Below are 18,590 nucleotides of genomic sequence, written 5' to 3'. Positions count from 1 at the left end.
TATCCATCCACCGTGCATTTAACACTCTGTGCTAAAGGTGCACATCACCTTTAAGACACAGTGCTAATGGTGCACACCAAAACACTTTTAGAAGGCTTGAGTGTGGTGGCTCAGGCCTATAATCCTGGCATTTCTGGAGGCCAAGTTGCGGGATCGCTTGAGGCCAGGAGTTCCAGACCAGCCTTGGCAAAATGGCAAGCCTCGCTCTACTAAAAATACATATTTAAAAACTAGCGGGTGTGGTGGCGTGCACCTGCAGTCCCAGCTACTTAGGAGGCTGAGGTGGGAGGATCTCTTGAGCCCAGAAGTTTGAGGCTGCAGTGAGCTATAATCGTACCACTGCACTCCAGCCTGGGCGACAAAGCAAGACCCCAACTCTCTGAAAACCAAACTCTTAGAAATCTTACGTTGGCCTTGAAAAAAAAAGAAATGAATTATGATTTATGAATTATAACAAGTCACTATACACCAGGAACTATGTTCCTGGCTTTTACACACACCAGTTCCTTTAATCCTTCAAGAACCCCATGTTTTACAGATAAGGAAACTGAGGCAAAAAGGCTGAGGGACTCGGCCAAGGCTACTAAATGGTCAGGAGTAAAAGCAGGGATCTGAACCTAGCTGTTCTTCCTCCAAGTCTGGGCTCTTCTCCACTGACCATAAAGGCAAGCAGACAGCCCACTCTCCCTGTTTTTGCAGTGTGAAAGCCTCTAAATCTCACACATCTTAGAAAAACTCCAGTCCCAGAGATGCTCTACTTCCCATCCCCACCCCCAACAAAGGATTTCCCAGCAAGTCAGAAATGACAAACCACAAAACGAAGTCCATGCATAACCATATCCACGTCTGGCCAAGGCTTGGTTAGCTCAGAGTTAGTCACATTTTAAAAGGGGTGAGTGATAGGGAAGGTGGATTCTATTTTGTTGCCTATGAACTTTGTGGCCAGGGTGCAGGCTGCAAGTTGGAAAGGGAGAACTGGTGGATAGCTGAGGGCCTGATAAGATATTTTTTCAGAGGAGCTCATTAGCAAGGCTGAATGTTCCCAAGTTTCAGAAGCTCAGCTCCTCCCAGCTCCACTGATAGTCTCCCACTTTCAGCCTAAGCTGTCCTCTGGCCTCTAGCCATCCACTCTAGCCTTGGACATGAACGCACTCTGGGGAGAAAGGCCCTGAGCCTGACACAGAATAGACTGACCATAAGCGTGTACAGTAGGATGTGGGGGTGGGGTGAATAGATGGATGTACAAATCAACCAATTCAAAAAGTCTGAAGGTGCAGCAGACATAGCCCTTCACCTTCAGGAACTCCAGAGATGGGCACAGAAGACACGGACATGGAAGGTCAACACAAGAGCTGCATAGGACTCATTGCCAGGTGAGTATTAATATGTACAAGGGTGAAGGAGAGAGGATGAGCAAACCTCTTCCCCTGTGCCTATATCCCGTATGGATTCACAGGTAGAGGGCTGTCTCCAGGCTGTGGCTCAGAGGAGGGAAAGGGCAGGATGGGCCAGTCATCTGGAAATGCTTCCTGGAGGAAGTGCCTAAGAAGGAACGGGACTTAGATGCGACTGGAGGACGTTCTGATGGTTAGTTGTGTCAAGCCCGTCACTTAACCTGTCAGCCTCTTGGTTTCCTTTTTTACAGGGGGAGGCACCCCAGAAAGAGAGGGAGGAGACAGAAAAACAAAACACCTGGTAGACAGTTCACATTCGACCTCAGACAGGGTAAATATTTACTCATCCATTCATGAGGCTGGCCCTGGGAAGCGACCTCGGCTTGGGCCACCTGGGTTTATGCCGGTGTCTGGTCTTGATTTGAGGCTCGAGGCAGTCGGTATTTAGCCCACGGCACAGAGTCCAGCCCTATACCTTGTCTGTCTGAGAACTAAATGGATCCCATTTGATGGCAGTGGAAAAACTGACCACCACGATGACCCTACTGCTCACGCCAAGACACACCAGGCAGTGGCCGTAAGAGCTGCCCTCTAATGAGTGCCCACCTTGTGCTGGAATATTCAAGAGTGTGCCTGTGTGGGTGGTGACTATCTTCTCCTCACCAGGAGGCCGTACGGAGACACAGCCCTCTACTCCACAACTCAGTGAGGCCCCACCGTTCACACCATGTTACACCAAAGGGATGCTTGAACCAGACCTGCCAGACTCTACTGTCAGAGCTCTCCCAGCTAACCACAGGGCTGAAAAAGAGACATACTCATCCGACAAACATTTACTAAGGGCCTACTGTGTGCCAGGCACCTTCCAGGGCCCTGGGACACAGCCGTGGACAAGACAGGAAAGGGCTCTGTCCTTGGGGAGCTGGCATTCATGGGGGGAAGATGGGCCTTAAGCGCAGAGTAGAAAATCAAAACCATTTCAGTGGGTGGTACAGGTTTAATGTCTGAGGGGGAAGTTGAAGCAGGGTCAGCCCCTGTGCCACCTGAACATGATGATCTGTAACAATCGCTGCAAAGCACGTTTAAAATACCTTATTTCCAGGTCAGGCGCGGTGGCTCAAGCCTGTAATCCCAGCACTTTGGGAGGCCGAGACGGGCGGATCACGAGGTCAGGAGATCGAGACCATCCTGGCTAACACGGTGAAATCCTGTCTCTACTAAAAAATACAAAAAACTAGCTGGGCGAGGTGGCGGGCGCCTGTAGTCCCAGCTACTTGGGAGGCTGAGGCAGGAGAATGGCGTGAACCCGGGAGGCGGAGCTTGCAGTGACCCGAGATCGTCTGGGAGACAGCGTGACTTCGTCTCAAAAAAAAAAAAAACACCTATTTCCAGACTGTACCCCAAGAGTTCCATTAGAAGTCTAGGGAGAGGCCAAGAAACAGACAGCTGTGGTAGCAGGCTAGGAGATTGGCAGCAGGAGGTCCCGGACCCCTGGAAGTCTGGAGTCTGGGCGCAGTGCCCCAGCATTGCCCCACCACTCAGGAAGCAATTGTGAGCAGTCACAACTCATGCCTCAATCTCCTCATCTGTAAACAGAGCATCCTAACCCCTGGCCTGACACCACGCAAGATGGTGGCAAGACGCAAAGAAGGCTGTGGAAGTGAACTGTAAAGGGCTGAACAAAGGTGAGCTGTGCACATTCTCAAACACGACTGCTGGTAAGATGAACCCACAAAAGAAAAGAAAACTACGCACCTCCCTAAGGACTCAGGGACTGTCTGTCAAGCACAGTTTCTGCTTCTCAGTGACAAATACCCCACACCTAACCCACCCTGCCAAATAAGATAACTCTTACTCAAACGTGGTTGCTCAACACAGGCCCAAGTGTGGGTTTCCATGCAGTTGTCCCATCCTGTGGGAACCCAGCGTGTGGGGTTCCTGGTGAAGTGAGCGGCGGCAATAAATTACCCCAGTGCCGCGGCTCTTGCCCACATGTTGCTCTTATGGTCAGTGCACTTCAGCCCAGCAGTGACCTAACCCCAGCACCAGTGAACCCAGCAGCAGGCTCCTCTGTCATCCTCCTCCAGCAAGCACAAGCTCATATTTCAGGCCGTTTGCTCCCATGGGCATGACTCAGAGGAGTCAGTTGTCTTAAAAAAAATGCTTTTCATATTTCAAATCAAAAATAAATACCACGCACTCTGGATGCAAGCCATCACAGATGTCTCTGCTAAGCTATTAAAGTGAAAAGGCCCGATGAGGCCTAAAAAGTGGTTAACTCCTATCATCCTGTTCCCACTGGCTTCATCCACCCACGGTGGGCTAGGAGAGTGGTCCTGAGGCCAGGTCACAGGACTGTCATCTGGCTCAGCCAGCAACAGTGAGGACAGAGGTTCATGCATTCACTGGGACTGGAGAAGGTGGAAAGCAAATGTCCAACGGGGTGATCCCGGAGAGAAGATCGTGGATCTAGGCACAGAAAGGCAGCAGCGCTTCAAAGAGGCTCTCCATACACACGCTGGAGCCACTCTTAATCTCCATAAAGAAAGAAGCGGGTGGATCAGCAACCAGAGCTGCCAGGCCAGGAGGTTCAGCAGCAAACCCAGTCAGTGCCCAAGCAAGAACTGTCCAGAGGGAAAGGGCTGGCCCACTAGTGGGTGGGCCTGGATGGAATACAGGGATGCACCCAGCCACCAGGGCTTGTAGCCCATGCTACAGCACAACTGCTTCCCATGACTCCCTCCCTCCCTCCCCTTCCCCAACCCACCCAGCCCTCTGACCATTTGGCTGGTCGGGTGGTGTGCCCATAAGCAGACAGCACCCTGGTTACAAACTCACAGTGGTTACACTTGTCAGTAAATACACTTGATGTGTGCATTAGCTTTTTGCTAAGAGACAGGAGCCCTGACTCCAAGACTGACAAAATGAGGTTTCTGAATTGTTCAGGCCAGGCTCAGATGCCAGGTAAATTCACCAAGATCAGGGTCATCTTCTGGCCACCAGCCTCTCCCCGGCTGCCCCGTGCCACATCTTCCCTTCCAAGCCCTCTAGATGCCCCTCATTCAGGCACAGAGCAGTGAGGTTTTTCAAGGTGCTCCAACATCACAGGTAGTGGTATACCTTTGAAAGCTAATTAAAAGCTGAAACTTCACTGTCAGCCCTGTTTAATTTCTATTCAAACACAGTCTCAGATGAGGCCTTGGTCAGCTGTGTGACATAGTAATGAGGCATTCTGCTTATGAATATTCTCGTTCACCAACGGACAACCAAAATCTTTTTCTAATTCCCTTTGAAAATATTTCCAGAAAGTATGTGTCTACTCTTCTTCCTCAACAACTTCATTTTCTCTAAAGATAATGGTTTTTTGTTTTTGTTTTTGTTTTTTTTTCTAAAGACTGACAATCCTCCAGCCTCTCGGGCTCAGATTGTGAAGTTAATTCTCACTATGGAGATCAACAAGCTGTGTAAACTGCAGAGGTGGATGGCTGGCGGGGTCATCTAGACACCCCAGGGCAATCATTAGCAATGTCTTCTTTCAAAGGAACAAAAAAACTGGGTGTGGTAGCATATGCCCGTAATCTTACCATGTCAGGAAGCTGAGGTGGAAGGATCACTTGAGGCCAGGAGTTCAAGACCAGCCTGCCCAACATAGCAAGACCTCATCTCTACAGAAAAATCCAAAAATTAGTCAGACGTGGTGGCATGCTTCTGTAGTCCCAGCTAATCAGGAGGCCAAGGCTAGAGGATCATTTGAGCCCAGGAGTTTGAGGCTGCAGTAAGCTATGATCGCACCACAGCACTCCAGCCCGGGTGACGGAGACTCTGTCCCAAAAATAAAAAACGAAAATCCAAAGGAACAAAAGCCTCTGAATAAAACTGACAACAACCTATTTTCCAGTGATTTGTTTCAGTCTATTCTACAGCATATCCAAAAGTTGGAAAGCAGGACACACTATTTTCCCTTTGTTTCCAGGCTTTTTGGATACTCTGGGATGTTTTATTATAGCTTTTCAGGTTAGCAATTGAATCTACTGCTTTAAATGTAGAGGTCCTTCACCTAAAAAGAAGGCCAAGTGTTGCAGAAAAACATTGAATATACTCTTTGGAAATGTCAAAAAAAAGACTATTTCAAAATAAGTTTGTCTTGTCTCCCAATTTTGGGGCATTCTGTCTGTCTGAGTGCCTCCTATGTACTGGATTCTATACTATAGAATTAAAATCCTGGGAGAAGGTGATGATATGCTCATAATATTAATGGCTACTATTTACCAACACTTGCACTATGCTAGGAATTGTAGTCAATCTCAAACATGTTAGAATTTTTTTTTCCTTTTTTTTTGAGACAGAGTTTTGCTCTTGTTGCCCAAGCTAGAGTGCAATGGTGCAATCTCGGCTCACTGCAACCTCCTCCTCCTGGGTTCAAGCAATTCTCTTGATCCTGCCTCAGTCTCCCGAGTAGCTGGGATTACAGGCGTGTCCCACCATGCCTGACTAACTTATTGTATTTTCAGTAGAAACGGGATTTCACCATGTTAGCTAATCTGGTCTCGAACTCCTGACCTAAGGTGATCCGCCCGCCTCAGCCTCCCAAAGTGCTGGGATTACAGGTGTGAGCCACCGTGCCCGGCTGATTTTTTGTTTTTGTTTTTGTTTTTTGAGACAGGGTCTCACTCTGTTGCCCAGGCTAGAGTGCAGCGGCATGATCATAGTTCACTGCAGACTTTAACTCCTGGCTCAAGCAACCTTATGCTGTAGCCTCCCGAGTAGCTGAGACCACAGGCTCACACCACCATGCCCAGCTAATATTTTTAATTTTTTGTAGAGATGAGATCTTGTTATGCTCTTGTTATGCTAACCAGTCTGGTCTCAAACTTCTGGCCTCAAGCGATCCTCCTGCCTCAGCCTCCCAAAGTATTGGGATTACAGGTATGAGCCACCATGCCCGGACGCAAGTATTTAAAACAAATTCACTGAGGTATTTTATCCCTGTTTTACAGATGAAGAAACTGAGGACTCAGAATGTTTAAGTCCTTCTCTGAAGTCCCATAACTTACAAGTGGTGGGGCCAGGATTTGAACCCTGGTCTGTAGGATCCCAAAGCTCTATTCCTTACCACCCTACATAGAGACCACAGGGAACATCACTGTTCCATGAAAAAAACCTGTCCTTGTCCAAGGAGTGATTACTTTCCTAAGAAAATCAGACAAGCCCTGGCTTGAAAACACGTTTAAGAACCAGCTCAGCTCTTAGCTAGATGCATGACCCTCAGCATCCCCTCACTTCTCTGGACCTCAGTATTTTGGACAATGAAACTAGTATATCATTTTCCTGTGACCTCTCTTGGCTCTAACAAATGGCCAAAAAACCCAAGAGATCACCAGCTCCATAAATCCCCCGATAGGAAATGCGCCAAAGGATTACCATGCAGAGAGCCGTCCTGACTTGCTCATTCCCAAACTCTGGTGAGGAAACCAAGAGAAACCAGCCACCCACAGCTGACAGGGTCTGGGGGGAACAGCAAAAGAGCTGACTCGCACAGCACCCCCAGGCTAACTGAAGAGTCCCTGAAGCCTACAGATCAATTTCTCTTTTCTAAGAAGGAAAGGGGAGTATAACCTTCAGTTTCCTCATGTGTAAAATGAAAAGGTTTCATTTGTTCATTCTTCTAAGTGGTCAAGTCAACTTAACCTCTGTAGGACTCAGTTTCCTCATCTACAAAATGGGGACATATGTCCAGACCTTAGACCAGTGCTACCCAATAGAATTTTTGGTGGTGATGAAAATGTACTGCTCTATATGAACTGATGTGGTAGCCACTAGCCTACCCGCGCACTTGAAATGTGGCTGGTGTGACTGAGGGACAGGATTTGTAACTGTATTTAATTTTAACGAACCAACATTTAAATAGCCACATGAGGGTGGTGGATAGGTATCAGACAACATAGCCTTAGACTGTAGTGGCAGGAATGAAATCAGATGACATTTGTAAACTGCCTAGCACAGTAGTGGGACACAAAGTTCCGGAGGAAAAACATGCGTGAATATGCAGAGGTCCTATCAGCAGAGATTTTTTTTTAAGCAAAATATCCTCATATCAAGAAATGGAGACACTAGAGGCTGACGAGCACATACATGGATGTGTTAGAAAGACCCGGAGACATCAGGCATGCTGTAGAAACCATTCTCTCAGTGTACAGACTAAATGGCTGAAGGTCTGTTTTGTTTTCTTCACAAATGTTCTTGTCAGAAGATAAAAGAGAGCCGTTTTCAGCAAATCTAGGTTTTTATAACCCTAAACGCCCAGTACAAACTGCCCCAAGAGTAAGCTCTCTCTTCAACAAAAACTCCCGTCCTCCCAGGCAGCCACCCCCCGCCCATCTGCAGCCCTCCCAGGGGCCTCTGGGAGCTGCCCACCCAGAACGGAGTGCAACTGAGATGCGGGGCACATCCTGCCAGGCACAGTCACTCATGGGGGGAGAGCCACCGACGATGCCCGCAGGGCCCACAAGGCCGGCTGGCAGTGGCCTGTGTCGGGAGTGCCCACCGGCACCCGCTGGCAGCCAGCCTGCGTCACAAGCCCAACAGGAAACGAGGAGAAGAGAACACTGGGGCCGCGTGGAAATCCCCACCGGGCTCCACGCCGGAGGGTGACTCAGCGGGGCTGGCCAGCAAGCTGCCTCCCACCCCTCAGCCAGGACGGGGCGGGGGCTGCAGGAAACAGGCCTCCCGCCTCTCTGCAAAGGCTAAGAAGTGCACATTCTTACGTATTATTATGTTACAGATATAATCGTGTCCTGCCTGAAAACATGCAAGACAAAGTCGCAACATATCAGATGGGGATTCAAGGTCCTTTTATAACAGAAAATGCACATTCTCTAAGCAGGGGTGTCCAGTCTTTCAGCTTCCCTGGGCCACGTTGGAAGAAGAGTCATCTTGGGACACACATAAAATACACCAACGATAGCTGAATGAGTTAAAAAATAATCACAAAAAACAAAATATCTTCTAATGTTTTAAGACAGTTTATGAATTTGTGTTGGGCCTCATTCAAAACTGTCCTGGACCGCACGTGGCCCACAGGCCAGAGGGTGGACAAGCTTGCTCTAAAGGAAAGTCTTACAAGTCCTGGAGCGGCCATGAAGCTTGAAAAATCCCCTTCCCTTTCCCAGGCCCAATCTCTTACCTGCAGGATAAAGGGGTAGGGCCAGGGTGAGATTCCCATACTCTCCACGGAGTGTTCCCAGGTAACACCATTGCACAGTGCCTCCGCCCTCCTCGCAGCCAGCCCATCTGCCCTTCTAGACCACCCCATGGCACTTACCAGTCTTAGATTATGGCGTTCATCATCCTAAACACAGACATTTTACCAGGCCTCCCACTCAGATACTGTCACCAGGACAGAGGCCACGCCTTACATCTCCAAAGTGAGTTTGATATATAGAGGGAGTTTCAAAAATCATCCATGTGTCGACCCCAAGACACAGCATGGCATGTGTGTAAATCTTGTTATTCTTGATACCCCTCCTGAACTCCAGGTCACGGCAGGGCTGCCTGAGCTGCCACAGGCTCTTATCACCTCTGTTCCCCACATCACGTTAAGCAGCTCAGGGCAAAGTCTGTCCCACACTGTTCCTCTTTCTCCCATAAAGTACCCAGTGTACTCCAGGGACTTATGGCTAGCAAAAGAAACAACAAGCAAGAAAGTGGGGAGGTCCTAGAAACCCACTCCTAGTGAGTTGCAAGAGGCTTACTAAGCCCAGAGTCTTGGCCAGGCACAGTGGCTCATGCCTTTAATCCCAGCACTTTGGGAGGCCAAGGTGGGCAGATCGCTTGGGCTCAGGAGTTTGAGTCCAGCCTGGATAACATGGTAAAATCCCACCTCTACAAAATATACAAAAATTAGCCAGGTGTGGTAATGTACGCCTATAATCCCAGCTACTTAAGGGGCTGAGGCAGGAGGATTGCTTGAGCCTGGGAGGTCAAGGCTGCAGTGAGCTGTGATTGTACCACTGCACTCCAGCTTGGGTGACAAAGTGAGACTCTGTCTCAAAAAAAAAAAAAAAATCCAAAGTCTTTACCCCTTGAAGTTACTAGAAAAATCCAACCTATATTATTTCACTTTAAAAATACCAACTTGCCATGACTTTTTCCTTTCAGAAGCTCTTAGGCAATTCTACCTTTGGACTACAAGCTTCTTACAAAATAATTCATTTTTCCCATTCCCGAGTGTGTGCGGGTCTGAATTTTATGGATGTCTTTGGCAAGTCTGAGACACTTCAGTCAGGGTTCCATCCATCTGCTTCATAGACATTTCCACTCACGTGGCCTCTGAAAGCACTGCATGCGCTCCCCATCCATGGTCAGCCCTTACCCAGTTCCCTCTCCGACTCCCACTCTGTGGCACCCCCACCCCCGCCATGGCCCCAGCACAGCTGTGTGGCAGGAATAACCCAGCCCTCTGTGTCTACTGCCCACCTCCCATTGACTACGGGCCTCCCTGCAGTGGGCTTCAGCCCCAGCACTCCACCATGACTGCCCTTGCTAGGGTCACCTAGTGGCCTCCAGGTTACAGAATCCAAAACACTTGGTTTTCAGGCCTTATCATTCTGGGTTCTCTGCAACATCTAGCACTGCTGCTCCTTTCCTCTCACTACAGGGTCTCATCACTCACCTTCAACGTCACTGTGCACCATCTTGCTTTTCCTCTGTCTCTCCCTGCATTGCCTAAATGGGGCTGTTCTTCAGGTGCAGGTCTGGACCTTCTCATTTTACCCTCATATCCTTCCCAGCCCGGCCTCATCCATACAATGATGACTCACAAATATATATCTCAGCTCAGACCTCTCCCGCAAACTCCACACTCATCTATCCAGCTCCTTGGCCTGTGCCCCTTATAATAAGTGCTCCATAAATGTTTGCTGGTACGCACCAACAGTTAACAAGGACCTGCTTGTGCATGATTCTGTGCTAGGTACAACAGGGGATGCATGTCGCTGAGCTCAAGAGACACAAAGAGGAAAAGTTAGGCAACATCAGAAAAAAGGCAAACCTCACCTGGCTGGGGTTCCCAAGGAAGGCACCACGGGGAAGACAGCATTTGGGTTGTCTTGAAAGACAAGCTCAGAAACCAGTATTTTATCCTGTACAATGGGATGGTCACGACTCAGGACCCCCACATCACATGGAGAGACCGTGAAGCCTTACCTAGCTATTTTAAACTGGTGTTTTGTGTTCCCATGTCGGATGAAAACCTCGCAGAGAAAGGCATTTTTTCTAAGCAGAGCTCTTTCTGGTGCTTTCTGTGACAATAGCCATCTCTTTACATCTCCCCTCACCCGATTCTAGTCTGGTATAAAAATGACACACCTTTGGACCCAAGTCTGCTGGCCCCAGTCCTGATCTCACTCAACAATGAGTTATTACCTTTTTGGAAAATATCAAAGACCACTCGAAATCAAACAAAACAAGAACTTCTATTTAGTAGCAGAAAATACATGAGATCTGCTTTATCTAACCCTGGTAATAAACACTCTGAAGAGGAAAGCGCTATCCATATCTTCACTTACGCCACCTAGCCTTCTCTCAGTCTCCCCTCAGCTGGGCTGGACAGGCCCTCACTGGGCTCCCCCACTGCAGTGACCACACCAGATGACTTGTTCCATGCCTATCTTCCCCGACGCTGTGAGTTAGTGGGCATCAAGTGCTGTGCCAGGCAGCACCCAACACAAGCATGTTGAAAGAATGAATTTCAGACTCTCTTTTTTATTGCTTGAGACGTTGTCTCAATCTGTTGTCCCACTCTGTTGTCCAGGCTGGAATGCAATGGCACCATCTCAGCCCACTGCAACCTCCACCTCCAAGGTTCAAGCAGTTCTCCTGCCTTAGCCTCCTGAGTAGCTGGGATTACAGGCGCCCATCACCATGCCCAGCTAATTTTTGTATTTTTGGTAGAGACAGGGTTCGCCACGTTGGCCAAGCTGGTCTTGAACTCCTGACCTCAGGTGATCCACTCACCTCGGCCTCCCAAAGTGCTGGAATTACAGGCATGAGCCACCGCACCCGGCCAAATTTCAGACTCTTACTAGAGAGTTCCACACATTCTCATTACATGTGCTTAGTATTATGTGCTTCTATGTTATCATTAAAACATTACAGTTGATCATGTTTCCAGGCATTTTTAAGCTAACAACAGCTGTCTATAAAGAAAGTTTGAAAATCCATGCTCGACAAACCACATTTCTTTCACAAGAGCTTGGAGGACTTCCCAGCAGGAAAGGAAACATCCTCACACCCACCAGTCGCACACCCGGCACATCTGCTGAACTCCACCGGGGACCCAGTGGCTTCCTCATGATCAAAAGGAGACAGCTGCTCTGTGCAGTGAGGGTGGCACTGGGCTGGAACTTGGGGGGACCTGCTTTGGGGCACAGGTTTCCTCCTCTGTAAAATGAAGGAGTTGGACTTTCAAGATCTGAAGCCACTGCTGGTTCTGACAACCAGCTCTCTTCTCCCGCCATATCCTAACGGAACAAAACCACGCCTGCTCGTTCACCACGGGCAGAACCTGGGGTCATCATTTGAGTGAGGCCCACAAGGTGGGAAAACACCTGGATTTGAGGCCAAAAGACCTGATTGTGTGTCCTAATTAGCATTTTCAGCCTGTAAGGCCTCTGTCAATGTTGTGCATTCAAAAAGGATTATTACTCTTTCTAGCTACGCCACCAAACATGCCAGCCATGACCCCAGACCTCAAGGAGCCACATCTCTCCAAAAGGGGAGGCAGTGACATATTCAGAAAAACGCCCTTTTCAGCGTGTGCTTCAGTGCTGGGAAGATGGCGGGCCCGGGAGGTATGAGAACTGGGTGAAGTAGTCCAGAATGGCTTCCTGGAGGAAGTAAGCTTGGGGATTTCCAAGCAGTTGACAACTTCTTTCAAGATAAACATTGCATTTATCTGCTTTCTCACCTCCTGACCTTTGCTCTTCAAACTTGGCATGCCATTGTCACTAATCACGGGATTTTTCTACAACCATCAAGCAGAAAGCTGGTTAGCTGGCTTCCCAATGGCTGAGAAGTCATCTATTCTCCATGCAGAACAGATACCCCCATCACCAAGGGAATTTGCTCCTTTCCTGATGCTCAGTTTTCTTGCTTCCACCTAAGACTCTCCCTCGCTGTGCCCATCTAGGTCCCACAGGCTCTAAGGAGCACTTCCAACACCTGCAGCCTCTGCTTGTATGAAGTCCTGCGGCACATACTGTCAAGACTAATTGCAGAACCACTAGGAATGATGCCCATAATAATCACAGCTGCTTCCCTTTACCACGTGCTTCTCCAGCCAGGCACTTGCTCAGCACATCACAGTCGTTATTGAGACAATGTCCACATATCCCGTGAGATGGGCGCCACCGTTATCCCTGTGCCCGAGATGGATCCAAGATTCAAAAGCTTAGGTCCCTTACTAGACACCACATGATCAGTGTTAGGGAAGATTTCTACAAGCGTTGTAGGCCTGGTACGAATCTGCATCCTAGGACAGCGTGTCCAGTGATCCCTTTTGTCCACTGTGTGCTAGGCACTGCAAATGTGAAGATGCAGATGGCCAGGCTGTGCTTGGAGGGCCTCACTCTCTACCTGGAGGCAGCCCATCAACCACAGTGCGCTGGTTTACCTGGGAGCTGCTCTCAGACCGTGTCAACCACTGCCATCTCCATAATCCATCACCTGGGGATGCACTAGGCAACTAACAGGTGCTCAGCAAAGGCCAGCTGAGATAAACTGAACAGGAGATGTTAGAGAGATGTACAAAGTCCTTCGGGTGGATTTCTCTGTTGTTAAACATCTCTCTCATCTCTGGACTTCTGTACCCACTTCCAGAGGGTACAGTGGTTACAGAAATCTCTCTACAGAAGTCCAGAGATGAGAGACATGCTCTTCTGATGACTCCTACTCACCCTTTGGACTTGGTTCCAATGTCCTTTCCTTGGGGGAACCTTCCCAGACCACTACTGCTTGCTCAAATGGAACCAGGCTCCCTGGACTTCTCATACATGGCTCCTACCATTTGCAGTGCTACCCTTGTGGATGCTTCCTTTTTGTTCACTACTATATCCGGAGCCCAGCACAGCGTAAGCTGCCAGTAAAATGTGCTGAATGAACAAATGAGTTAATGCCACTGAATCTGTATCAGCCTTGCCATGACTCCAGGAGGGTGGTTAACCAGACATTATCTTCCTTGCTTTACTGATGAGGAAATCACGGCCCAGAGGGCATATGTCTCTCACCTGGGCTTGGGGCACTGCGAGATAGGACTAAGCACCCCAACAGGGGCCATGCCTTTTTCTTGTTGGATTCTTTGGCAACCAGCACAGCTCTGAGCACACAGCAGATGTGGATTCCAAGTAGATGGAAATAGCAACTAAATGACCTCAGAGATGGAGCCAAAACAACTTTTCTGTTTGTTTGGCATCACATTTCCATCAAAGCAGACTGTGGGGGGAAGCCATTCTGTTTGCATTTTGACTGTATTCTACCTGTTCTGTTCTGAGAACACAGCTCAGTGCTGAAGGGACACAACAAAATCTGCGGGTGTGGGTGACATTCTACTTCCGTGGGAAAAAAAGAAGACTTTCCTATGGTCTCATCATCTTTGTAATGAAGCGCTAAGGTGCTCCTGGAAGTGCTCATGGCATGAGTTCCAGGAATTCAAAGATTGTCAGTGCAACTTGATACACATTTGCTCCAGGGCTAGGGCAGAGCACTGGACCAGAAGTCAGAATCCTGGCCTCTGGGCTTACTCCAGATCCCAACCAACAGGGCGACCCTAGACGATGCAGTGCCCATGTGGGTAAGATAGGGTCAACAGCACCCACACTGCCTTCCTCACAGGGCTGTAGCCAAAAAAGCTCCAATATTTGAGACAGGAGGTGTGAAAAGCCACAGGCAGTACAAGATGTGTGGCATATTACAAGGCTGCTCCTGGCACTGGGGTGACCGTGCAGAGAGTGCTTTTGCGGGGGTAAGACGGAGCTGTTTGTTGATAGTCTCCCACATGGAGGCAGAGGTAACTTCCAAGAAAACTGTGCTTACCTGTTTGAAGGTACCCAAAATAGAAAGAATGGCCTCTCAAGCCCCCTAAATGTAGATAAAGACTGGGTGCTGGCAGGTGGAAAGAGGGGAGGATGAAGTCAAAGTCAAGATTCTCTGGGTTGGAGTCAGGTCTTCGCACCCCACTCACCATATGACTTACAGCAGGCAGGTAACGCACCCTGAGCCTCCATTTCCCCATCTGTCAACTGTGAAGTAACGACAACTACCCCTTTAAAGGTTGGTATTCAAATCTATTTTTTGTTTCTCTTAAGAAAGGATGCTACTGAAAAATGGTAAAGTCCTTCATTGGGTGTGGGACAAAGAGGGCCACCCACTATGACATGTAATCAGTTGAAGGTGGCTTGTTCCTTGCCCCCAGTGAGGGAGCTAGGCCTCTTTGCAGAGTGGCCATTGTTCAGTTTTAGCCAGGTCCCCCCTCACATATACTGGATAGTTCCATTGGGCAGGCAGTCTCAAAGGCACGTCAGAGGGCGTGAGCGAGAGAGAGGACCCTCCAGCGCTGAGGCAGTGGGAAGGTGGGTGGGTTCCACACCAGTGAAGCAATGCCGCTTACCTTCACTCCAAAGTGACCGCCATCTCTCAGGACAAGGGCACACGACCCCAACGGCCCGATGTTTCCACTGCTTAGCCAGCGCTCAGGAAGCATGATGCAAGAAAACACTTCTAAAATGCAGCCAGGAGGGCAGCCCCTGCCACTTCTCCACCACCAAATTGGTCCCAACTAACCTCAACCTGGTGGCAGAAATGCTGCCAAAGGATGTAATAAACATTCCCAATTTTAAAAAGAATTCAGTCAAGATTTTGTAAGCATCTCCCATGCTCTGTCCTAAACACTGCAGGGAGATGTGAGGGAAATAAGACAGTTACTGTCCTCGAAGAGCTATTGGTCCAAAGGGAAAGAACTAACACAAAAGAACCAATCCTGTGCGCGAGAAGTTCAGGTTCCTAGGGTCTATGGGAGAAATATGCTTATTTTCAGTCCCTGAAAATATTGGAGGCGGGGACATTTTTTTAAAAAATCTTTCAGACATCTATGTTAATCTTGTCATTAATCGCATTTCCATTTTACCCTTGGCTGCTAGAAAGCTCAAAGCCAAATTTGCAGGCTACTTCCAACAATCTCACAAAACTTTACAACACATAATACTGTGTGCTAACATTAACTCTGATGTTATCTTATTTTCCTGTTGATTTTCTTGTCTTCTCCCCTAGTTTCCTTGTCTATCTTTATTTGTATTTACTGGATTTACTCTTGTAATTACTGGATTTCTGAGAGTTACCACAGATTCTTTTTTTGAACAATGCAGATTTTGAAAAATATATTTTAAGGCCGGGCGCAGTAGCTCATGCCTGTAATCCCAGCACTTTGGGAGGCCGAGACAGGCGGATCACTAGGTCAGGAGATCGAGACCATCCTGGCTAACACGGTGAAACCCCGTCTCTACTAAAAATACAAAAAAAAGCTAGCCAGGCATGGTGGCAGGCGCCTGTAGTCCCAGCTACTCGGGAGGCTGAGGCAGGAGAATGGCGTGAACCCGGGAGGCAGAACTTGCAGTGGGCCAAGATCGCGCCACTGCACTCCAGCCTGGGTGACAGAGCAAGACTCCATCTCAAAAAAAAAAAGAAAAAAATATTTTAAAAGTTGATTAATACTACAAAGCTATAGTAGTCAAGACTATCATGAGGATAGATGTATGGATCAATAGAAGAGAATCTTAACAGTCCAGAAAGAAACCCTTACATTTACGGTCAAATGATTTTCTACAAGGGTGCCAAGACAACTCACTGGGGAAAGCACATTCTTCTCAACAAACAGTGCGTGGACATCTGGATATTCACATGCAAAAGGATGAAGCTGGACCCCTACCTCACATCTTATACAAAAATTAGGTCAAGATGGATCAAAGACCTAAATATAAGAGCTAAAATTGTAAAACTCTTAGAAGAATGCAAGGGAGTAAATTTTTGTGACCTTGGATTAAGCAACGGTTTCTTAGATACAACACAAAAAGCAAAAGTGGCAAAAGTAAAACAAATTTAGCTTCATTAGAATTAAAAATTTTTGTGCTTCAAAAGACACCATCAAGAGAGTGAAAATACAACCCACAGAACTGAAAGAAATAAAATGGAAGAAAATATTTGCAAACCATGTATCTGATAAAGGAACTTGTATCCAGAATATATAAGGAACTCTTATAATTCAACGGCAGAAAGACAACCCAATTAGAAATGGCTAGGCGGGGGTGGTGGCTTATGCCTGTCATCCCAGCACTTTGGGAGGCCAAGGCACGTGGATCACCTGAGGTCAGGAGTTCAAGACCAGCCTGAAACCTCATCTATACTTAAAAAAAAAAAATACAAAAAATTAGCCAGCAGTGGTGGCAGGCGCCTGTAATCCCAGGTACGTGGGAGACTAAGGCAGGAGAATTTCTTGAAGTCAGGAAGCGGAGGTTGCAGTGAGTTGAGATCGCACCATTGCACTCCAGTCTGGGCAACAAGAGCAAAACTCCATCTCAAAAAAGAAAAAAATAATAATAAAATTAATGGCTAAAGGATTTGTAGATGTTCCTCCAAACTAGATATACAAATGGAAGGCCAGGTGCAGTGGCTATGCCTGTAATCCCAACATTTTGGGAGGCTGAGACAGATGGATCATCCGAGGTCAGGAGTTTGAGACCAGCCTGGCTATCATGGTGAAACCCTGTCTCTAGTAAAAATACAAAAATTAGCCGGGGGTGGTGGCATGCACCTGTAATCCCAGCAACTCATGAGGCTGAGGCAGGAGAATCGCTTTAACCCAGGAAGCAGAGGTTGCAGTGAACCGAGATGGCACCATTGCACTCCAGCCTGGATGTCCCAGTGAGGCGCAATCTCAAAAACAAACAAACAAAAAACACAAATGGCCAAAAAGCACATGAAGAGATGATCAATATCATTAGCCAATAGGGAAATGCAAATCAAAACTATAATGAGATACCACCTCACATTCACTAGAATGGCTAAAATAAAACAGAGACAACAACAAGTCTTGACAAGGATGGGGAGAACTGGAACCCTCATATATTGCTGGTGAGACTCTAAAATGGTACAACCACTTTAGAAAACAATTTGGCAGTTTCTCAAAAAGTTAAACAAAGTTACCGAATGACCCCATAATTCCACTTCTAAGTATCTACTCAAGATAAATGAAAACACATGTCCACAAAAAAAGCTTGTACACAAATATTCATAGCAGCATTATTCACAATAGTCAAGAAGTGAAAACAACTCAAATGTCTATCAACCGAAAAAAGGACAAACAAAATGTGGTATATCCATACACCGGAATACCATTTGGCCATAAAAAGGAATGAAGTACTGACACATGCTACAAATGGATGAACTCTGAAAATATGTTAAGTGAAAGAAGTCAAACACAAAAGTCCACAAATTGTATGATTTCACCTATATGAAATGTCCAAAAGAGGCAAATCCAGAGAAACAGAAAGTAGACTAAGTTGCCAGGGTTAAGGGGGATGGGCAGGAAGTGACTGTTAATGGGTATGAGGTTTCTTTTTGTGGTGTTGAAAATGTTCTAAAATTAGATAGTGATGATGGTTGCACAACTCTGTTAATATACTAAAAACCACTAAATCATATACCTTAAAAGAGTAGATTTATGGTATATGAATTATATGCCAATAAAGCTGTTATTTTTCAAAAGGTTTATTGAATAAAGTCCGGACTTGTGTTACTAGTAATGTACCAATGTTGTTTCTTAGTTTTGACATGTGTACCGTGGTAATGTAAGACGTTAACATTACGGACATCTGGGTCAGGGGTACACTGGAACTTTCTGTATTACCTGTATACAGTTTTTCTGTGTATCTATAATTATTCCAAAAGGAAGAATTTCTTTAAAGAAAAGATTGGTCATACAGAGCTAACTATTATGTAATGATTTAACTAGTCTTCCATGACTGTGGCGTACCTGCCCGCTGGACCATAGCTGTTCAACGGCAGGAGGCCCACTTTGCAACCAGGGGCAGCCCACACAGGGCTGGATGTCACAGACACAGAGAGGCAGAACAAGTAACAATGAGCACT

General features: G+C 47.3%; 1 protein-coding gene across 3 annotated transcripts in view; it reads right to left on the bottom strand.

Annotated features, from left to right (window-relative positions):
• Positions 1–18,590, bottom strand: part of SMAD3 (SMAD family member 3) — a 129,979-nt gene that overhangs the window by 66,753 nt on the left and 44,636 nt on the right. The window contains exon 1 of one of the 3 annotated variants that reach the window (XM_025390854.1): positions 3,250–3,495. The exons of the other annotated variants lie outside the window; for them this stretch is intronic. The gene's annotated coding sequence lies outside the window, so the exon portion shown is untranslated. Of the gene's footprint in view, positions 1–3,249; positions 3,496–18,590 lie in introns of those variants that run through there. 3 annotated transcript variants of the gene reach the window in all.

This window comes from Theropithecus gelada, chromosome 7a (assembly GCF_003255815.1).
Source record: "Theropithecus gelada isolate Dixy chromosome 7a, Tgel_1.0, whole genome shotgun sequence".
Lineage (NCBI taxonomy): Eukaryota > Metazoa > Chordata > Mammalia > Primates > Cercopithecidae > Theropithecus > Theropithecus gelada.
The sequence above is the reverse complement of the archived record's forward strand: the minus strand, read 5'-3'. Positions and strand labels throughout refer to the sequence as shown.